Genomic DNA, 16,429 nt, shown 5'->3' with positions numbered 1-16,429 from the left:
CCAGTTATGTGTGTATCTCCAGCAAAACCATACATAGACTACTATTATTGTGTAGGACTAAATACATGCCAATAGATGTTTTAAACAACCATGTAGGACAGATTATCCCAACCGGGGTTGTGTTTCCCAACCTCCAGCTGTTGCAAAACTACAAATACCAGCATGCTTGCAGTTTTGCAACTGCTCAGGGCACCTGTTTGGGAAACACTGTTTAGGGAGGCGTAGAGTCTTGCCATCTTTCAACAACCTCTGAAGCCATAGTTTTGAATAGGTACGATTTTGTCTCACTTACCGCTATTGTTCCTTTGTTTTTTGTGCATGACTTCATCTTGCAGCATTCTATTAGATACCATAATATTTTTTAATTTGCTTATACGTGTATATGTATGTTGCACTAGCATCATTTTCTCTTGCACTTTTTACACTTATGAGGATGTATAGTCATTAGTGTTGCTACTTAAAGGGGTTATCCAGGAAAAACTTTATATATAATCAACTGGCTCCAGAAAATTAAACAGATTTGTATATTACTTCTATTAAAAATGTTCATCCTTTCAGTGCTGAAGTTGAGTTGTTCTTTTCTGTCTAAGTGCTCTCTGATGACACGTGTCTCGGGAGCTGTCCAGAGTAGAAGTAAATCCCCATAGCAAACCTCTTCTACTCTGCAGTTTCAGAGACAAGCAGAGATGTCAGCAGAGAGCACTGTTGCCAGACAGAAAAGAACAACTCAACTTCAGCAGCTGATAATAATTGGAAGGATTAATTTTTTTTTATAGAAGTAATTTACAAATCGGTTTAACTTTCTGGAGCCAGTTGATATAAAATAAAATAAGCTTTTTTCCTGGAATACCCCTTTAATAAATGCTTATATTTGATGCATACATTTGGCAAGCATAAAGGTGTTTGTGCTCTTTGATTTTATTTAAATTTTTTTTTTATACGGGCTTGGCTGTCATACTGAGATGTGTCCATGTTTAGTGTGATTGTTGTCCTTAGTTGTCAGCATGGTGGTTGTCTTTATTTATTTAATAAGTTACACATTATTGTGCACCATATGTTTGTTTTAGTCATACACTTCTCATCTAATTGTTTTTTGATATAGAGAGTGTGTTGACTAGAGTCACAATTGTAGGGGGAATAAGACATTGCTCTTCCTTGCCTTGTCCTCCAAAATTTGAGTCTCAAGAGCACTACTCCTACACCATATAAGCACTACTCCTACACCATATAAGCACTACTCCTACACCATATAAGCACTACTCCTACACCATATAAGCACTACTCCTACACCATATAAGCGCTACTCCTACACCATATAAGCGCTACTCCTACACCATATAAGCACTACTCCTACACCATATAAGCACTACTCCTACACCATATAAGCACTACTCCTACACCATATAAGCACTACGCCTACACCATATAAGCACTACGCCTACACCATATAAGCACTACTCCTACACCATATAAGCACTACTCCTACACCATATAAGCACTACGCCTACACCATATAAGCACTACGCCTACACCATATAAACACTACTCCTACACCATATATGCATTACTCCTACACCATATAAGCGCTACTCCTACACCATATAAGCGCTACTCCTACACCATATAAGCACTACTCCTACACCATATAAGCACTACTCCTACACCATATAAGCACTACTCCTACACCATATAAGCACTACTCCTACACCATATAAGCACTACTCCTACACCATATAAGCGCTACTCCTACACCATATAAGCGCTACTCCTACACCATATAAGCGCTACTCCTACACCATGTAAGCGCTACTCCTACACCATGTAAGCGCTACTCCTACACCATATATGCGCTACTCCTACACCATATATGCGCTACTCCTACACCATATATGCGCTACTCCTACACCATATATGCGCTACTCCTACACCATATAAGCGCTACTCCTACACCATATAAGCGCTACTCCTACACCATATAAGCACTACTCCTACACCATATAAGCACTACTCCTACACCATATAAGCGCTACTCCTACACCATATAAGCCCTACTCCTACACCATATAAGTTTACAGCGTAGATTTAGTATGCTCATTCAAGCCAACAGCACTACCCACAGAGTGTTTTTTGTGATTTATTTTTTCCCATCCCTGTTATTCTTCTGGTCACTGGTGATGAAATCATTCTTTTGGCATATTTGCATTCTCTTCCAACTAAGTTTAAGGTATTTTGTCCTTCCTCAGAATAGAACAGCTTGAACTCCCATTCTGTACTTTTACAGTTGTTCTGTGACACATCCTACTTGCCAAGATATCGAATCATGGTACACCCTGTCGCTCACAGTGGAAAACACAATTTGGCCCAAACTAGTTGGCTCTATTGACTTGCAGCACTAGCATGCCATTCTTTCAAATCAAGTTTTCACAATATCATTTAGATCTGGGCGCTAAGTTATAAACAGACAAACCTCATGGTAATTATTGTTAAAATGTTTTTGTGACTTCCTGGAGGCCTCATGAAATTGATCAGATAGAGATGGCAGAATAGAACAGTCTGAATAAATGACAATGAAAAGCTTTAGAAATTAAAATAACTGTACAGCAGTATCAAAACATCAGACTAGTCCCAAATAGTGCTAAGGTATGAAACTGGTCCTAAAGGGGTATTTTTTTTGTTATATCATACCCAAATGCTTTGTTAATTCAGCAATACTCATCACATACTGATTAAATGATGTCATTGATAGATGCTTAAAGCCTTTTTATTAAGCATAAGGATAAATGAAACTTCTGGATGTGTTCATGGTATATGTAGCCATATGTAATTGGTAACCACTATTCACCTTATCCTAATCTAACTTTGAAAGGTTCCCAAATCCCTTACAGCCATGCAGTGAAACAAATAACTCCTATGAGTGTGACCATTTCAAGACAAAAATCAGTGGTTAAATAGAGGTAAAAGCTTTATTTAGACAGCCTTTTAACCTTCAATAGACAGACAAAAGACATAACTTGGAAGCACTTGGCATGCAAAGATTCATCCAGATGCCAAGTTTTTTTTCCCCAAATAAACCTCTATTTGCCCTTTCATCCATGACCGGAATCATGATAAAAGATAAAACATAATACCCCTATCCACACTTCAGTTCAGGTTTCCCTTCCAGCAGATGGAATCCCCAGAGGGATTCTGTCCCGTGAAGATAAGGAATACCTCTCTAGCTCCCATGTTGGTCAGAGGCTATATGAAGGTATAGGACTTCTCCTAGAGCAGTCTGGCTCCAGGCTCCATTAGTGGTTCCAGGGGAAATGTTGAGCTGTTCAGAACCTTGTTCCATTCTTAGAAGGAAATAATGGCAAAATTTACATGGACAATAAAACTACTGTAACATATGGAAGTTAAAAGGGTACTCTGGTGCCCCAACGTTCGGAACATTTTTGTTCTGAATGCTCGGAGCGGCCCATGGGGGGCAGGGGTCGTGATGTCACGGCCACGCCCTTTGTGACATCATGCCACACTCAATCAATGCAAGTCTATGGGAGAGGTCGTGGCGGCCACCATGCCCTCTCCCATGGACTTGCATTGAGGGGACGAGGCATGACGTCAAGCGTTCTAAACAAATGCTAGGTGCTGCACAGAGATCGCGGGGGTCCCAGCGGCGCGACCCCCGGGATCAGACATCTTATCCCCTATCCTTTGAATAAGGGGATAAGATGCCTAGGGGTGGAGTACCCCTTTAACAGGGGTGCACAATGTCAGATTTTCTTGCAACAGTTCAACTGTCGTCTTTTGCAATAGTACACTTAAAGGGGTACTCCAGTGGAAAACATTATTATTTTTTTTTTTTTTTTTAATCAACTGGTGCCAGAAAGTTAAACATATTTGTAAATTACTTCTATTAAAAATCTTAATCCTTCCAGTACTTATTAGCTGCTGAATACTACAGAAAAAATTATTTTCTTTTTGGAACACCGAGCTCTCTTCTGACATCATGACCACAGTGCTCTCTGCTGACACCTCTGTCCATTTTAGGAACTGTCCGGAGTTGGAGAAAATCCCCATAGAAAACATATGCTGCTCTGGACAGTTCCTAAAATGGACAGAGATGTCAGCAGAGTGCACTGTGGTCATGTCAGCAGAGAGCTCTGTGTTCCAAAAAGAAAAGCATTTACTCTGTAGTATTCAGCAGCTAATAAGTACTGAAAGGATTAAGATTTTTTAATAGAACTAATTTACAAATCTGTTTAACTTTCTGGCACCAGTTTATTTAAAAAATAAATAAAATTCCACCGGAGTACCCCTTTAAGCAGAACCAAGTTGTGCCAAGGGGTAAGGTATCTGAACTCTAAAAAATTCAAGATTATTCTATGCAAGTCAACCCCTCAACCTAATGTCCACTGAATACCCTGGATATTGCCAGAGACAAAGGACTTGCTCAGCCAGGGCCTAGTAGTGCACCCCTACCCCCAATACCCCATGTAAACTTAACAGTATGTTAGCTGAAAGGCTATTTTTTTGGATTAGAGGTATGCCTGACCAAGTAAGTTTAATTGTGCTTGCAAGCAGGAATAAAGTTGCCTCTTACATCTATTTAAGCTATTAATCAGTTTGCAGTTTCTTCGATTTTTACATGTTATTTTCATATTTAACTGTCTCCAAGCATCTTCTAAAGATACTAGGAGATTTTTTTAAAAGTTCAAAGGGTAGAACACCACTGGATGAAGAGACTTATACCAGCTGTAGTTAGACTTCAGCCTACAATAAAGTATGGGCTGCCATACTGGGCACGTTAATGAGATTAATCATATTCTGTATTTTATTATTTTACACCCCTAACACTTAAAGGGGTATTCCAGGAAAAAACTTTTTTATATATATCAACTGGCTCCAGAAAGTTAAACAGATTTGTAAATTACTTCTATTAAAAAAAATCTTAATCCTTTCAGTACTTATGAGCTTCTGAAGTTAAGGTTGTTCTTTTCTGTCTAAGTGCTCTCTGATGACACGTGTCTCGGGAACCGCCCAGTTTAGAAGAGGTTTGCTATTGGGATTTGCTTCTAAACTGGGCGTTTCCTGAGACACGTGTCATCAGAGAGGACTTAGACAGAAAAGAACAACCTTAACTTCAGAAGCTCAAAAGTACTGAAAGGATTAAGATTTTTTGATAGAAGTAATTTACAAATCTGTTTAACTTTCTGGAGCCAGTTGATTTATATAAAAACGTTTTTTCCTGGATAACCCCTTTAACTTTTATACTGGATTCCTTGAGGTCTTTTGGTGTCCATGCCTTAACGGGTCTACACAATAATATTGCCATATTTGAGAAAAATGCATCTTTCTCCACTTATCAAGCACCTTTCCTGCTTCCCACATCCTAAATTAATCATTCACTTTGAAAAACAGCTTAAAGGGGTACTCCGGCCCTAGACCTCTTATCCCCTAGTCTTTGGATAGGGGATAAGTTGTGTGATCGCAGGGGGCCCCCTGGCGTTCTGATCATTTTTGTTCAGAATGCCAGGTTTGGGTGGCTTTGACGGCTGACGTCGAGCAGCCAAAGCAGTCACCCCCCCTCCCATAGACTTGAAAGGAGGGGGTGTGGCGTGATGTTCAGAACGCAGGGGGGTGCCCAAAAATCGCTGGGGGTCCCACAGTGATGTGGAATTCCTATCGCCCAATGCCCAGGACATGCAGTGCTGGGCAGGTGAATTTTTCCGGCCCCTAGCCCTGCTTCGGGCAAGCATGGCCGGACCTGATAAGCGGGGTGGCGCACAGCAGTCTGTATGGAGCGGGCTCCCGACTCGTGACCGCTCCATACTCTGCAGCTCCCAGGCCGATTTCAGTAGCTGGGGGCTGCCGCTAATAGCCAGCATGCTGAGATCGCTGCGGCTGGCTATTAACCCTTTTGATCGCCACTGTCAAAGCTGACAGTGCCGTCTAAAGAGACATGTGAATGGTCCCTTGTGGACTAGTGGGGTGAGCTAGTGGTAGCCAGAGGGCTTACATCTGCTTCCCTGGTGTCTGTGGCTCTGTCATTGCTAGAGCCTGGCTGGACTAGGCTCTATCAATGGATTGCAGATCACACAGATCAATGGAGTTAAATAGAACTCTACTGATCTGTATGAGGAATCTAATGATTCCTCCATAAATACCAAAATGGTACCGATACAAAAAACAGATTATGGTGCAAAAAAAAAAAAAGAGCCCTCATACAGCCTGGAATGCAAAAAAAACTTTATTTTTTTTTTAATTAGTAAAACATGACGGAAACTATACAAATCTGGTATCGCTGTAATCAGGATGGCCTAAAGTATCAAAACAACATGTTAGCTCAACCACAAGGTAAATGGCGTAGAAAAGAAAACCACCAAATTATCTTTTACTATTTCAATTTCACTTCAATATATTATATATCATATTTTTTTTTTTTGGGGGGGGGGGGGGGGGGGCTTTAGAGAATATGTTATTGAAAAATGAAAAGCTATCATTATAGTAGGTAGTTATGGCTATCATAAGGCAAGGAGGGATAAAATGAGAGTGTAAAAGCGAAAATTGGTCCGGACTAGTGGATCGTCATGAGGGACAAAGTAGATTTTTCTCTGTTTTAGTCCCGTGGACAAGTAGTTTTTTATTAAATTTCAACACCCCTGGTCCCAGCAGCTGGACCCCCGCGATCAGACATCTTCTCCACTTTCCTTTGGATATGGGATAAGATATCCAGGGGCAGAGTACCCTTTTAACTAATTGCCAGAAACAGTGCTACTCTTCTTGTACACACAACAACTGACCCTTTAAAAATGTAAGCTGAACTTTGTCATGAGTATTCTATTCTCTTCATCTTATTTGGACAGACCTAACGGACATAGACAGGTCATTAAATCGGTAGCACCAGTAGCAGTTAGTGTAGATATTTTAGGTAAAACATGTAGCCTAAAGCCATACTGGTGGCATGTGTTGGTGAGCATGGACTGCTATTTTTCCTTTTGGCTTGTCCCATTTGTGCTATCCACTGATAAATGAACAGCTGCCTCTTTGTAGACACGTGCACAATGCTTTGACTACAATGTGTGTCATGTTTTCTGCTGATTTATCTACAGGTACCTATATTTCTAGTGTCGAAATGTTATTGTAGCCACTTTAACTAGTACAATCTAAGTGTACCTTGTTTGTAAGGCTATGAACTCACTTTGCAAGAATTCTGCTGATTTTCTGCTGCAGAAAATGTGCCAGGGCCTCTATCTTTAATGTTATCTCTTACTTCTAAATCCACTCCTGGCTTTGGCTACATCTATATTATAGCTTTGGTTTATGGCCTCATAGAAATAGGGAATAATGTGCATTTATTTATTTTATTTGAATACACGGGACTATTGCCTTTCATTTAGTTTTGTGTTCTCTATTGTACATATTTGCTGATTCAGTTTGCATGATCCATAGATAAATGTCATATTTGCTGTACTTGGATTTGTGTGATTGTAAAAAAATATATATCCTTTTTTCAATCCTCCATAAAGATTGCTGCATAAAGGTAAATCTTTTTCTGAACAATGCGTTCACTTGTAACTGTCTCTCAGGTCTGCAGATCTAGACAAGTGACCGACTTTGTCTTGTCAAAGAGGATAATGGAGTATTAGAAGCTAAAATATGACTATAAGCTGCTTGATCCAGAATTAGCCATAGTCATAGAATGACTTGCATGATGATAGAAAGGGACAGGGGGAAATGATCTGTTATGGGGCACAGATGTACAGCTCCTGGAAAGAAGTGTTCTTTTAAAAATATTGTGAAGTGAACAATATTAACATAATAATCAATTTATATTCTCTTATGCTTACATAGTTAGTACGGTCGAAAAAAGACATATGTCCATCAAGTTCAACCAGGGAATTGAAGGGTAGGGGTGTGGCGCGATATTGGGGAAGGGATGGGATTTTATATTTCTTCATAAGCATTAATGTTATTTTGTTCCAGGAATGTATTTAATCCTGTTTTAAAGCTGTTAATTTTTCCTGCTGTGACCAGTTCCTGAGGTAGACTGTTCCATAAGTTCACAGTTCTCGTGGTAAAGAAGGCGTGTCGCCCCTTGAGACTAAACTTTTTCTTCTCCAGACGGAGGAAGTGCCCCCTCGTCCTTTGGGGGGGTTTAACCTGGAACAGTTTTTCTCCATATTTTTTGTGTGCCCATTAATATACTTATATACGTTTATCATATCCCCCCTTAAACGTCTCTTCTCAAGACTAAACAATTGTAACTCCTTTAATCGCTCCTCATAGCTAAGATGTTCCATGCCCCATATTAGTTTAGTCGCGGGTCTCTGCACCCTTTCCAGCTCCGCGGTGTCCTTTTTAATTATGATTTACCTGACAATATTTGTCATTGATATACAGTATCAATAAATTATTACTCCAGTGACTTAAGGGGTTGTGTGCCAGTAAGCAAATGTATCTGGTGTACTCCTCAGTGTTATATATTGGTAGATATATTTGACTTCTGACAAAAATCGGCACAAATTATAAGCTGGAATAGACTTCAGGCCCAATTCACTCCATTGTTTGGAAACTTTTCAGACCCTTTCACTTTTTTCACATTTTGTTCTGTTGTGGCCTTGTTCAAAAAAAAAAGTGAAGTTAATAAAGATCATTTAACCCCTTCCCTAATAAAAGTTTTAATCACCCCCCCCCCCCCTTTTCCCATTTAAAAAATAAAAACTGTGTAAATAAAAATAAACATATGTGGTATCACCGCGTGCGGAAATATCCAAATTATAAAAATATATAGTTAAACTGCACGGTCAATGGCGTACGCACAAAAAAATCCAAAGTCCAAAATAGCATATTTTTGGACACTTTTTATATCATGAAAAAATGAATAAAAAGCAATCAAAAAGTCAGATAAATATAAAAATAATACAGCCAACAACTTCAGATCATGGCCCATACCGCCCCGTACGTGAAAAAAAAGTTATAGGGGTCAGAAGATGACCATTTTAAACGTATTCATTTCCGTGCATGTAGATATGATTTATTTACAGAGGTACGACAAAATCAAACCTATATAAGTAGGGTATCATTTTAATCGTATGGACCTACAGAATAAAGATAAGGTGTCAATTTAACCGAAAAATTTACTACGTAGAAACGGAAGCCCCCAAAAATTACAAAATGGCATTTTCTTCAATTTTGTCGCACAATGATTTTTTTTTTCAGTTTCGCCGTAGATTTTTGGGTACAATGACTGATGTCATTACAAAGTAGAATTGGTGGTGCAAAAAAATAAGCCATCATATGGATTTTTTGGTGCAAAATTGAAAGAATTATAATTTTTAAAGGTAAGGAGGAAAAATTTGATAAACCCTGAGTCATTAAGGGGTTAGGGTCATTGGGGGAAAGTTATCAAAACCTGTGCAGAGGAAAAGTTATCCGGATGCCCATAGCAACCAATCAGATCACTTCTTTACATTTTAAAAAGGCCTGATTGGTTGCTCTGGGCAGCTGGTCTGTTTGGTTGCTCTGGGCAGGTTTTAAAGGGGTTCTCCCTTGTTTATACTGTTTTTTGTTATTATGTTTGTGTGTTATGTGTGTATAAGTATGTGTTTTTTTATGTGTTGTGATTATGTATATATGTATTTTCTTACCTTTTGTGAAGACCTGGAAGCAGGCCCCTTTTTCTTCCACCGGCTTGCTGTGTAACCTCGGCCTCTGCCATGTTGTGTTCGGTAAGTGGGATGTCGGGGGGTGTGTTCTTGCTTCTGTCCTTCCTATCTTCTGACGTCCGAGGCGAATCTTTTCTTCCTGTTTCTTCCGTGGCTCAGCGACGAATCTGCGGCCTCTTCCGGCGCATGCGCAGGTAGTTTTTTTTTTTTACCAATAAAGTTTTTTTTGTCTAATTGACAAACTGTCTGCGCATGCGCGAGTACGCAAGTGCTACGCTAACAGCGTAGCGTACATTAGGTCTACGCTAATGGCGTAGCTTCGCGCAAGCGCAGACAGTTTGTCAATTAGACAAAAAAAACTTTATTGGTAAAAAAAAAAAAAAACTACCTGCGCATGCGCCGGAAGAGGCCGCAGATTTGTCGCTGAGCCACGGAAGAAACGGGAAGAAAAGATTAGCCTCGGACGTCAGAAACACACCCCCCGACATCCCACTTACCGAACACAACATGGCGGAGGCCGAGGTTACACAGCAAACCGCTGGAAGAAAAAGGGGCCAGCTTCCGGATCTTCACAAAAGGTAAGAAAATACATATATACATAATCGCAACACACATAAAAAAAACACATACTTATACACACAAAACACACAAACATAATAACAAAAAACAGTATAACCAAGGGAGAACCCCTTTAATAAGTCTTCCCCATATTCTTGTTAGAAGGTGGACTTTCGGGCCAGTCTGAAGTCCAGAGCACTCTTCATCAGGTTTTCATTAAATGGGTACTCCGGTGGAAAACATTTTATTTTAACCCCTTAAGGACGCAGCCCTTTTTCACCTTAAGGACTGAGCCCTTTTTCGCAATTCTTACCACCGTCACTTTACGAATTAATAACTCAAAAACGCTTTTACAGAATATTCTGTTTCTGAGATTGTTTTTTCGTGACATATTCTACTTTATTTTGGTGGTAAGTTTTCGGCGTTACTTGCATCCTTTTTTGGTGAAAAATCCCAAAATTTCTAGAAAATTTTGAACATTTTGCATTTTTCTAACTTTGAAGCTCTCTACATGTAAGGAAAATGGATATTCCAAATAAATTTTATTTTTATTCACAAATACAATATGTCCACTTTATGTTGGCATCATAAAATGGACATATTTTAGCTTTTTGAAAAATTAGAGTGCTTCAAAGTAGAGCAGCAATTTTCAAAAATTTCATGAAAATTGCAAAATCTGAAGGGACAGATGTCACAGAACTACAACTCCCAGCATGCCTGGGCAGTCTAGGCATGCTGAGAGTTGTAGTTTGGCAACATCTGGAGGGCCACCGTTTGGGCATCACTGTAACAGTGGTCCCCAAACTGTTACCCTTCAGATGTTGCAAAACTACAACTCCCAGCATGCCCAGACAGCCTTTGGCTGTCTGGGCATGCTGGGAGTTGCAGTTTGGCCTTCCTAGTGGTTGCCACAGTAAAGACCACTGTAGTTTCCCTACCTGACCCAGGATCCAGCAGTCTCCAGCGACGATCGGGGATCCCCAGGCATCTTCTCCTGCAGGTACCGGCCTCCATCTTCTTCCACACGATCTCCTCGACATCCAGGGGTGGGCAGAACGGAGGGTTGCCATGGCAACCCACTGTCCTGCCCTGCCATTGGTCAGAATCAGTTCTGACCAATGGCAGGGGATAGGAGGAGATAGCAGCACTGCGACCTCGCTCCTATCCCTCAGGATGATCAGGGCTGTCCCTGACAGCTCCGATCATCCCTATTTTCCGGGTGATCGGGTCACCAGTGACCCGATCAGCCCGGAATAGCAGAAAATCGCATGTCTGAATTGACATGCGATTTTCTGCGATCGCCGACATGGAGGGGTCTCTGGACCCCCCTCGCCGATGTGCCGGGATGCCTGCTGAATGATTTCAGCAGGCATTCTGGTCCGGTCCCCAACCGGCTAGCGACGGGGACCGGATTCTCACGTGCGTATGCATATGCCCCACGTCCTTAAGGACTCGGGTGCAGGGTGTATGCATACGCCCGGCGCCCTTAAAAGGTTAATCAACTGGTGCCAGAAAGTAAAACAGGTTTGTAAATTACTTCTATTAAAAAATCTTTATCCTTCCAGTACTTATTTATGGCTGTATATTACAGAGTTCTTTTGTTTTTGGATTTCTTTTTTTTTTTCTGTCCACATTGCTCTCTGTGCTGACACCTATGTCTGTATTGGGAACTGCCCAGAGCAGCATAGGTTTGCTATGGGCATTTGCTCCTGTTCTGGACAGTTCCTGATATGGGCAGCAGGTGTCAGCAGAGAGCACTGTGGACAGAAAAAAAAAAGAAATCCAAAAAGAAAAGAACTTTCTCTGTAGTATATAGCCGCAAATAAGTTCTGAAAGGATAAATATTTTTTTTATAGAAGTAATTTAAAAAACTGTAACTTTCTGGCACCAGTTGATAAAAAATAAAATGTTTTCCACCGGAGTACCACTTTAAGAATATCTCTGTGCTTTACTGCTCAGTTCAGCTTTCACTTAACCCTGACCTGTCTCACAGTGACTGAAAAACTCCCCCACAGTGTGATCTCACTCTCATGAATAAGCTGCCAATGTGCATAGTATTTCCACGTTTTCAAGTGTTATGGGTTTGTTTATATAATTCTCCTGCATCTTTGTTATTGTTAAAAATAAATAAATAAATCGGAACCTTTCCATTGACCCAGCATGTACTGGCTGATGGGTCCACAGAAATACATGCATGCAAGATTGGGGTTCCCAATAAGCATAGATGGTGGCCAAGGATGCAGTGTTATTAAAAGAAATGACAGCTAAAAAATTGCCAAAATGTCAGTCAACTGACTCTTGGATTAGTCTTAATGTTCTTGGTTTCAGATCCGAGTATATCTTTGGAGATGGCTAGAATTTTTTGATTAGAGTCACCTAAAATGTATCCACCTCTTCCAGCCCACCTGGAGCACCTGAAAGCTGAACTAAGTTATGCAGACTAAAGTCAGCAACTGCCGAGCCGAGAAGTTTGTGATGAATCGAATCACTGTAACTTTGCTCATCTCTACTACTGATTGTTGGATTTGGATGTAAAAAATTTCCAGGAATGACCAGCATGTTTTTCTGTACAGCAATTTAGCATGGGGAATAACTGAGATATGTTCTCCCTGCAAATATGTAATAAAATGCAGTAGAACACTGCTAAAGTGATCTTAAATGCTTGTAAAGCAAACTTATTTTTCAAGGAAAATCTTCATAAACCCCTTAAAGATGCAGTGTTTTTCTGTATTAGCATTTTCATTTTTTTCCTCATCACCTTATAAAAATCATAACGCTTAAAGGGGTACTCCGGTGAAAACCTTTTTTCTTTTAAATCAACTGATGGCAGAAAGTTAAACATATTTGTAAATTACTTCTATTAAAAAATCTTAATCCTTCCTGTACTTATTAGCTGCTGAATACTACAGAGGAATGCTTTTTGGAATACTCTCTGATGACATCACGAGCACAGTTCTCTCTGCTGACGTTATTATAATAATAATGCTTTATTTATTGTTGTCCTTAGTGGGATTTGAACCCAAGTCCCCAGCACTGCAAGGCAGCAGTGCTAACCACTGAGCCACCGTGCTGCCCTTAGCATACATCTGCTATGCATGGTTGCTAAAATGGACAGAGATGTAAGCAGAGAGCACTGTGCTCGTGATGTCATCAGTGTTCCAAAAAGAAAGGAATTTCCTCTGTAGCATTCAGCAGCTAATAAGTACTGGAAGGATTAAGATTTTTTAATGGAAGTAATTTACAAATATGTTTAACTTTCTGCCACTAGTTGATTTAAAAGAAAAAAGGTTTTCACCGGAGTACCCCTTGAAGGCTCACTATACCCTATACTATACCTATATTATTTTAAATATATATTTTTTTTTTAAAGCAACCATATTGCAAAGGGTCTTTTATTTTCGTCAGTAGCAGCATACAAAAAGTTTTTGGATCCTACAGTGCCCATTTAAATCTTATTACTGTGTATTACTGAAAAATACATTTCTGCAAGTTTAACCCCTTAAGGACTCAGCCCATTTTGGCCTTAAAGGAGTAGTCCAGTGGTGACAGATCGCGGGGGGTCCGACCGCTGGGGCCCCCTGCGCTCTCCTGTACGAAGCCCCGACAGCCCGCGGGAAGGGGGCTTGTCGACCTCCGCACGAGGCGGCGGCCGACACGCCGCCTCAATACAACTCTATGGCAGAGCCGAAGCGCTGCCTTCGGCAATCTCTGGCCCTGCCATTGAGATGTATTGAGGGGGCGTGTTGGCCGCCGCCTCGTGCGGGGGTCGACACCCGCTATCTGGGCGGAGAGCCGGGGCCCCGTACAGAGAGATTGCATGGGGCCCCAGCGGTCGGACCCCCCGGAATCTCAAACTTATCCCCTATCCTTAGGATAGGGGATAAGTTTTTCACCACTGGACTACCCCTTTAAGGACAATTACATTTTTACGTTTTCATTTTTTCCTCCTCGCCTTCTAAAAATCATAACTCTTTTATATTTTCAATCACAGACTAGTATGAGTGCTTGTTTTTTGCGCGACCAGTTGTCCTTTGTAATGACATCACTCATTATATCATAAAATGTATGGCGCAACCAAAAAACACTATTTTTGTGGGGAAATGAAAAAGAAAAACGAAATTTTGCTAATTTTGGAAGGTTTCGTTTTCACTCTGTACAATTTACGGTAAAAATTATATGTGTTCTTTAATCTGAGGGTCAATACGATTAAAATGATACCCATTATTACATACTTTTATATTATTGTTGTGCTTAAAAAAATCACAAACTTTTTAACCAAATTAGTACGTTTATAATGCCTTTATTTTGATGACCTATAACTTTTAAATTTTTCCGTATAAGCAGCGGTATGAGCGCTCATTTTTTGCGCCATGATCTGTACTTTTTTTTGATACCACATTTGCATATAAAAAAAACTTTGAATACATTTTTTATAATTTTTTTTTTTTTAAATGTATAAAAAAAAGTAGCAACTTTGGACTTTTTTTTTTTTACGTTCACCGTACGGGATCATTAACATTTATACCAAATATGTCTATTAAATTAATTTTTTACGCATTTTGGGGGTAAAGTAGTTAAAAAACGGATGTTTTACTTTTTTATTGGGGGAGGGGATTTTTCACTTTTTTTTTTTACTTTTACATTTGTTTACATTTTTTTTTACACTTGAATAGTCCCCATAGGGGACTATTCATAGCAATACCATGATTGCTAATACTGATCTGTTCTATGTATAGGACGCCGGAAGGAGGAAGGTGAGGTGACCTCCGTGCGGCATTCTGATTGATCGGATCCCTGCAGCAGCGCTGCGGGCGATCCGATCATTCATTGAAATCGTGCACTGCCGCAAATGCCGGGATCTGTATTGATCCCGGCACCTGAGGGGTTAATGGCGGACGCCCGCGAGATCGCGGGCGTCGGCCATTGCCGGCGGGTCCCTGGCTGCGATCAGCAGTCGGGATCAGCCGCGCATGACACGGGCATCGCTCCGATGCCCGCGGTTATGCACAGGATGTAAATGTACGTCCTGGTGCGTTAAGTACCACCCCACCAGGATGTACATTTACGTCCTGCGTCCTTAAGGGGTTAAACCCCCATAACGCTTCTGGAGTCTCTGAAGGAGTTGCATTCCTAGACTGAAAAGGAGCCCCTTTCTGCATGTGGGCGAGCCTTATTCTGCTAAAAATGCCAATTGGAGGCCCTGCCATGAGAAGCAACATATTTTTTGTGTTCCACGTATAACTACTATGAGTGGGTGACTGGCTGCAATGGCTTTCCAAATCCTCACATCATCTGTGGGGCTGTTTGTTGTGCCACAGTAAAGGCATGATTGATGTGCACACCATGAGGCCTTTAAACTCAAACCGAACCCAAACAGAACTTTGAAACATCACCAAAGACAATACAGTTCCAGTCAATAGCAATCCAGGCTTTTTGTTGACACCACTATTGAAAACAAAGGTGACTGTGACGGGCTGTCTATGGCAGGGCACATGATGGGTGCAGTGCCACCAAATTTCTTTCTGCTGTATGTCTGGAAATGTTCCATGGAAAGGACAGAGATGTGTAGTGAAAATGCTACCTGTGTCTGGATGGTGGCCTAGTTTGATGTTGGAGTTGCTCATAGTTGTCTGCAGATCAAATAATGGTGGTCTGCTCTTTACACCTCCAAGCAGCTTAGTCAGAATGACCTAGATGGAGGTCAGTTTGTTGAAACAACCTTTCTGCTTATCCCAATCCAATGATGCACCCCCTGCTAGTCTGTTAACTGAGCAAAATGTATTTTCATGCGTCGTAGGTAGAACCATGTCTAACAGTCAATGATCTCTCACCAAGAGGTACACTGCCCAAAAGTAGCCTCTGAGAGCATTGTTATAGGGCAGCAGAAGTCATCCTTTTTTTTTTTTTTTTTCTTTTGTAGCAAGACCCAGTGTAATGAGCCCACACCTGTCTTAATTTACATATCTGCCTGAAACATAATTGCATGCATAGTTTAGTAACTATCCAACATTTTTGTCTTGGTATTGTGTGTTTGTGTGTGTATAAATTTTAATTTTACTGTAGTACAGTTGACTGTCTACTCTACAGTATCTAAAGCTTAATTGTAATAAGAAATCTGTGTGTCACAATGTTCCTGGCTTGTACATATATTAAAAATGGATGGATATATGTTTGCCTATGTATACTGAAGTTTTATGTTGTTTTATGGTTCAGTTTGTTTCATG

At 40.5% G+C, this 16,429-nt stretch overlaps 1 protein-coding gene across 12 annotated transcripts in view; it reads left to right on the top strand.

Annotated features, from left to right (window-relative positions):
• The window catches only part of CAMK2D (calcium/calmodulin dependent protein kinase II delta), a 229,942-nt gene that overhangs the window by 120,324 nt on the left and 93,189 nt on the right, over positions 1-16,429 (top strand). The gene's annotated exons all lie outside the window — the stretch shown is intronic.

This window comes from Hyla sarda, chromosome 1 (genome assembly GCF_029499605.1).
Source record: "Hyla sarda isolate aHylSar1 chromosome 1, aHylSar1.hap1, whole genome shotgun sequence".
Lineage (NCBI taxonomy): Eukaryota > Metazoa > Chordata > Amphibia > Anura > Hylidae > Hyla > Hyla sarda.
The sequence above is the reverse complement of the archived record's forward strand: the minus strand, read 5'-3'. Positions and strand labels throughout refer to the sequence as shown.